This window comes from Physeter macrocephalus, chromosome 10 (assembly GCF_002837175.3).
Source record: "Physeter macrocephalus isolate SW-GA chromosome 10, ASM283717v5, whole genome shotgun sequence".
In the NCBI taxonomy this organism is placed as follows: Eukaryota; Metazoa; Chordata; class Mammalia; order Artiodactyla; family Physeteridae; genus Physeter; species Physeter macrocephalus.
Genome location: NC_041223.1, coordinates 78898981 through 78906339, shown reverse-complemented (window position 1 = coordinate 78906339; position 7359 = coordinate 78898981). Strand labels below are relative to the sequence as shown.

At 39.9% G+C, this 7359-nt stretch overlaps 1 pseudogene; it reads left to right on the top strand.

Moving 5' to 3' along the window:
- Positions 1–614: 614 nt before the first annotated feature.
- On the top strand, positions 615–5306 carry LOC102987996 (chitinase domain-containing protein 1-like; annotated as a pseudogene).
- The last annotated feature ends 2053 nt before the right edge of the window (positions 5307–7359 follow it).

Sequence of the window (7359 nt, the reverse complement as noted above, 5' to 3'; positions counted from 1 at the left end):
GCAAAAAAGAAAAAAGAAAAAAGAAAAAACAAAAAACAAAAAAATGGGTTGGATTAACCCTAGGACAAATGGTGGAAACAAAGCTATACAGACAAAATCTCACACAGCAGCACACACGTACACACTCACAAAAAGAAAAAAGGGGAAAATAATAGTATATCTTGCTCCCAAAGTCCACCTCCTCAACTTGGGATAGTTCGCTGTCTATTCAGGTTTTCCACAGATGCAGGGCACTTCAAGTTGATTGTGGAGATTTAATCCGCTGCTCTTGAGGCTGCTGGGAGAGACCTCCCCCTCTCCTCTTGGTTCGCATAGCTCCTGGTGTTCAGCTTTGGACTTGGCCCCGCCTCTGCGTGTAGGTCGTCCAAGGGCGTCTGCCCTTCGCTCTGCCTTTTGGGAGGTCTGAGGTCTTCTGCCAGCATTCAGTAGCTGATCTGTAGTGGTTGGTCCACATGTAGATGTATTTCTGATGTATTTATGGGGAGGAAGGTGATCTCCACATCTTACTCTTCCGCCATCTTGAAGCTCCTCCTGTAATAATTATTAAATAAAGTTAAACCATATGATAATTCCCTATTAATAATATATTTGTAATAATAGATAAATAATAAACTATGGTTATGCTCACATGGGATAATAGCAGTGAATGTGCCCTGGACACCCAAGGTAATAATCAATATTAGTCAAGTTGGTCTTCATTGTTGAAGTAGTAGGTGGTCAGGCTGATTTCTTAAACTGTTTCAAAAAAACATGAGTCTACTGAAGAGTTAAGATACCAGTTTGGTAATATTAGATTTGTCTTGAAATTCAAACACTACCTAAATCACCTGTCTGAATCACCTCTTTTGTTATATGATTTCTGGGGTTGCTCTAATAAGGATCAATAACAGTGGGGGAAAATACCATCTTATTTGTTAGATAGACCAGTTCCTGATACTCAAATGCAAGGTTTCAGCAAATGTGTAGTGCAAGCTAGCAGGCAAACAAGAGTTGATGCTTCAGCCTTGAGGCAGACTTTCTTTTTCTCCAAAAAAACACAGTTTTTGCTCCTAAGACCCTCAGCTGACTGGATGAGGCCCACCCACACTATGAAGGTCATGTTCTTTACTTAAAGTCACGTAATTTAGCTGATATCCACATCTGCAAAATAACTTCACAGTAACGTCTGGATCAGTGTTTTATTAAATAACTGGGTACCATAGCTCAGCCAAGTTCACACATAAAACTAAATATCCTATCTCCCACCCACTAACACAATATCTAAATCTTGGTAACTTATCACTGTTAGGTTAGAAAAGTGGTGTAAGAACTCGAAGCAATTGTTAGTTTAAGAGTCTTTACAAAGAAGAGGTCAATATTGTTAAGCTGTTCCTCGCTGGACCTAAAGCAAAGGTGAAGGAGAATTTCACAGACAACTGTAAATACAGACACAATTTTTGCAAGCCTGGGCTCTTGTCTATTCACAAAGGTGACATATCTTAAACTTTGCAATTGACCAAGCAGATAGCAACCTATGCTGTCTAAGGGAGAAGAAAGGAGGATGGAACCGACAGAGGGTTGAACAGAGGTGAAAGCTTTTCTTTTGTCACCACAGACCTTGAGTAAATCCACTTAAAAAAAAGGGAGCTCTAGCAGATGCTCTTGGCACACTGTCCAAATCCCATGGCACTCCTCATTCCCTGGAGTGCAAGGTTAGTGCTCCCTCAGCACAAGGCCTCGTCGGTGGAGCTGCCCCCATGTCCTCACCTCGAGGCACTTCCTGGGTGCAGCACAGCCCTCAGCACATCCTGAGGCGTTTCAAATCCTGGGCTGAGCCCCCAGCAGCGGCCTCATTCACATGCTCAGACACGTGGCCGAGACACTGCATCAGGGCCAGCTGCAGGCCATCCTGGCCATCCGGCACACCATCGCTCCTGGGACCAACAAGCTGGGCATTTCCACACACAAGGAGTTTGAGCAGCTGGTCCCCGTGTCGGTCCTTTCTCTGAACAGCACAGCAGTCTGGCCCCAATGCACCACTGTCCTGGGTGCCAGCCTGCGTCATGTTCTGGTCCCCAAGTCCAAGTGGCAAAGTAAGATCCTGCTGGGGCTCAGCTTCTACGGCGTGGACTACTCGGCCTCCAAGGATGAGCGAGCCTGTCATCGGGGCCAGTGAGGACCCGTCTGCTGCAGCTTTGGCCCAAGTGTCCCAGACTCCACCCTGTGGCCCTGCTTCCTGGCATTTCGTGTCCAGCTGCACACGTGACCCTCCCACACAGCCCGGTGTGCTGCTGGCATTCTACAGACCATGAGGGGATGACACCCCACGTTCTTCTCCTCTTGGGGGATCTCACCCCTTCCGTGATGGCAGAGGCCACTTCCACCCTGTCCACACCCACACCCGGCCTCTCCCAGGTACATCCAGACACTGAAGGACCACAGGTCCCAGATCTTGTGGAACAGCCAGGCCACAGAGTACTTTTTCTAGTACAAGGAAAGCCGAGAGGGAAGCAAGTTGTCCACCTGTCGCTGAAGACCTTGCAGGTGGGGCTGGAGTTGACCAGGGAGCTGGGCATCAGGGTGTCCATCTGGGAGCTGCGCCAGTGCCTGGACTTCTTCTACAACATGCAGTAGGCCCGGCCTGGGACCAGAGTGTGCTTTTCCAAAAGCTTTCTCCTACAGAAGCGCCAGGCTGTTAACATCTCTGGACACAGGTCTCAAGTGCTGATTGATATAGAAGCTGGAGGATACATACCTTAGCTCCCCAGCTCTGTGTGGGATGACTCTGTTGGGCATTCAGTCCAATCTCTGTTTCCCAGTGGCCCAGAGTGGGAGCCTACTCATCATACAGTCTGCAGTGGTCTCCTTTCTGCTGTGTGTCACTTCCTCTCTCTCCTACTGATGTTTCCTGGGATTACCTCCGAAATAAACCACTTGTGGTGGAATCCTTGACTCAGACTCTGCTTTGGGGAGAGGGCATGGATAGGATCTCCATCTGAGAAAATACATGTGAAATTCTTCACATCATCTTACTAAAAACTTTGAGAAATGATACAATAAAAAACTCCATAACCCCTATATTCAGCATACTCTAAATTTATTTAACCACATAATGAGTTTTTTATATTACTATCCTTACAAACTAGAGTTCTATACATTAAACTTTGAGAAACGCTGACCCAGAACAAAACTGAGTGTATTTTTCCATAATCCTTAACTGTTTTGATTATTAAATTCTTTATTAAAAAGATATATTTGTGGCACGCTTCCTTTTTAATCATATAATTATCAAACTTGTGTAGACTCTCTCTATTGATGAATTTATTTATATTTAATGTTCGTGAAGTGAAAGTCTTTCTAGGCAAGACACAACATGCAGACGCAATATAATTAAGAATATAATACATTTTACTACACAAACATGAAAAATTTCTGCGTGAAAAAATACTGTAGTAAGTCTTAAGACAAATTGTGAACAAATATTTACAAGTCATATCTCAAAGACATAATTTTATTTATATAAAAACTCTATTAAATCTGTGGAAAGAAGAGGTCAATACCAAAAAAATAAGGTGGGCAAAGGGTATGACAGACTATTGATAGGAAATACATACTTTTAAAATATAAAAAATGCTCAAATACATCTTATGGCAGCTTCATATGTGCAAACTATTACCACACGTTCTCCTGTGTGACATTTTCTCTTATGTGAATGGTCAAAGCTCAGTAACTTAATATATTATCGTATAACTATACTCCTTATGGGAGTATAAGCTGAAACAATTCCCTTGGGGGATAATTTAGCAATCTCAGTAAAATTCAACTCTTAGGAATGTATTTACAAATAAGCTTACTTTTGCAAAAAGATCTATTTATGTAAATATTCATTGAACCATCAACTGAGAACTTGGGAAGGTATAACAATTCTACATTTGAATACTATGTCGTCATTATAAATAATGAAATAGGACTTTACAACTGTGATGATTATATGCAAGGGATTGGCACCAATCATTGCTCCTTGGAAGAAGAACTAGGAAAGGGAAAGGGGCAGGAGGGAAACATGTTTTTTCTTCTATATCCACTGGACCATTTGAAATTTTGTTCCCATGGGCATACATTATTTTCGGGTAAAAAAAGTCTATGTTTTCAATGTCATTCTTCACGTTGATTAGCTGTCTGAGAAAAAACTTTAGAAAAAGAGAAATGTGTCTCTCCTTTGGTTCCCTTTTTTAGTAGCTATACTTCCTTGATGCATTTTAATATGTCAAATATACGAGGGGGAGGCAGACAGAGTGAGTAACGTGAAAATCAAATGGCTGTATTTTTCCAGTTAGAATTACTCCTGGAACTGGCATATTCTGAAAGCAAGCTACAGCTAGGCACCAGGCACTGTGCTAGGTAGGAGGAGATTTAGAGATAATTGACTGGGACCCTTCCTTCAAGATCTCAAGATCAATGGCAACTCCCAAGTGTATAGAGGATCCCAGAAATCAACTATCTTCCACATTCTTTAATTCAACTCTATGCCAAACATTGAGCTCTTTCTACATGGAAGAAATTATATTAGGTGCTGTGAGTATAGCAATCTGTGAAAAGTACAGACTAAAATGTATTTCTCTGACAGAAATCTTTGTAACAAATGAGTTGACATTAGCAGATTTCCAAATATCACTCGCTCTCTCTTAGCTGGGGAGCCTGTCCCCAGGTGAGCTGCAAATTTAGAAACTATCTTTGAAGCAAATATCTTTAACAAGAGGGATTTCCAGAACTTATTTCTAAAATTGCTTGTATTTCAATCAGGACAATGTTTTCTACAACAAAAACATAACATATTTTAAAAGAGAAATTTAAAGGCTTTTCATCCCACAGACAATCCCTTTGTCTTATGTTTCTCCCTAACATCCCCACAATCTGTGCTATGTTTCCTTTCTTAGTCTCTGTAGCACATTTATCTTTTTTTTTTTCCCTTTTCTTCCATCTTTGTACCAAGAGCTGCATAAAAGAAGAGTCATAGCACATAATATTTAGCACCTTCATTTTGAAATTTTCTTCTCACTGGTCATTGAATATGATTGATTGTGACTGTGAATCCAATGGCCTTAGGTCTAGTTACACTGTTTCTACTCTTTTCCTCTTGCTTCTACAGATTGGAATTTAACAGCTCCTGTGACACTCTGCTAAGTGGAACTCAGATTCTTTGCATAATGATTCTGTTTCTCCTCTCCGAGCTTCAGGCTGACAACTGTAAATACCCTTCCCAGGCTGATCTCCTGGATGGTGCCTCTTCTCTAAAGGCACTTCCTCTTATTAGTCATCTTTCCTGAGAACCAGAAATGAACAAAGGGCGCATTTACTGGAAATTTCAATGAGACTACAGATCTTCTAATGCAGTTCCTATATTCATATTTTTACTGGCCTTTTTGACAATATATGTAAAAATATCTACATATTTTATTTTTCCAATAAAACACCTTGTTAGCACGTCAGCTCCATAATATATTTGCTATTCGTGGATTTGTTTGTGCGAAATACATTTGACCATCAATAAAGTTATAATAACTGTTAATTTATATAGAACAACACTGTTATTTATTTTGCTGTAATGTATCATTTTTTGTTTATAAAATAGGAAAACTAAGATAACATTTCTTTGGCCCCTCCTCATTGTAGTTTCCTAAACTCAGTATAAAAGTTTAATGAGGAATGAAGATATCCAAACTTGAGATTATTGGTAGCAAAGTTATTAAATATTTTTTAACTGGACATATTTTCAATTTTAATAATTATACAAATTTTGAGCAGCTAGACTAGAAGAGGAAGTTACTAACTGCTAAGCTATATTGTCTGTTTTTGTATTAAAGACAGCACAAGCAATGGAAATTTTAAAAGTACACTGGTATGTTAAAACTATTGTTCAAAATCATCCTGGACATAAGTAAAAAAGATGTGCAAAGCATTGGAGTTAAAGAAATGATAAGAAGTGATCCAATGAGTATCGTAGGTACCAGGCAGAAAGCTTTCCCACACTGTGGAAAGTAAATAAACTGATTTGGAATAGTAAGCAAATGCAAGTTAAGATGGAAAATAATGCAGCAAATTCACTGTGTCAAACTGAATAGACTATTTCAGCTAACAACACTGTATTTCTCAAATCTTTTCATAGCAGACAAGACAAAATTGGCTCTCAGAAGTAGACAGGGGAGAATTGTGTCATGTGGATAAGAGAAAGGAGATTCACTAAGTGAATTTCTGCTCCCATCAGAACAGAGAGAGGCCCAGATTCCTGAGACATATTTCTTTGTGTGTGTCACTGCCAGAATCATTAGCACCACAGCTAATCAGAGCTGGCTCCAGTGACACAGCGTGACCCCTAACTGCCCTCTCAGAAAATATATAAACAACTCAGGTCGTGGCCACTTATACTCAGGAAGTGTCTCTCCTGTTTTCTGGATGAGATATGGAAGTAGAATCATGTTTCATTCTAGTTAGTAAACCTACTAGAAGATTTAATAAACCTGATCCTCAAAAAACACTGACTTATCTGCACATTATCATCCCAGAAATTTACGGTGTCAAGTGAAAGGGAGAAGGAGATGTTTATTTGACCGTAAACTTGTCTGATAACTTATTGACATAAATGTTAAAACACAGATGCCTGGGTCCACCTCAGATATTCTGCATCTTCATATTTGGATCGGGTGTAAGAATTTACCTTTTGAAAGGCTCTTAGGTTGTATTGATGCTTGCAATGTGAAGATCACACAGACTAGAGCTAAAGCACTTTCTTCACTTTAAATATTCCCCGTGTAACGGATGACTGCCAATTTGCTACAGCCCCATTTCCTGCCTTACTTCCCCCTGCTCTGCTCTGTATCCTGGGTAACCACATTTTCCAGTCTCCATTGCCCTCTCACTCTGGGAAAGATTGGTCAATCAGAAGTACACTGATTGCATAATCACTCTTTTTCTTGCTTCTCTAGACCTGAGGCTGTTAGTTGTTTTCTGCTGTTAATCTCTAAATTTCTTCACCATCCTTTGTTTGACTTCACAGCTATTTCATCAGAAATGTAACCAATTATCTGTGTTAAATACGAAAGGTCTAAAATTGCTTCTCTTTCCGGGATGGACCCTGACTGGAAAATATATTACAATGTCTTATAGAACTAGCATATTCATAGATGCTTCAGGATGAGAAATCAAAAAGTTGACAAAGCTAAACCTTGGGCTTTGGGATAAACATAATAATGAGAACTTCCTTGTATATCCATTTCCAAAAGATAGATTGTAAAAATTTTCCTATTAAATCCCACTCACATGTGAGAGATTTTAATCATTTAGAGGGAAAATAAGTTTAAATAGTGATAAATCTGAGTCTAT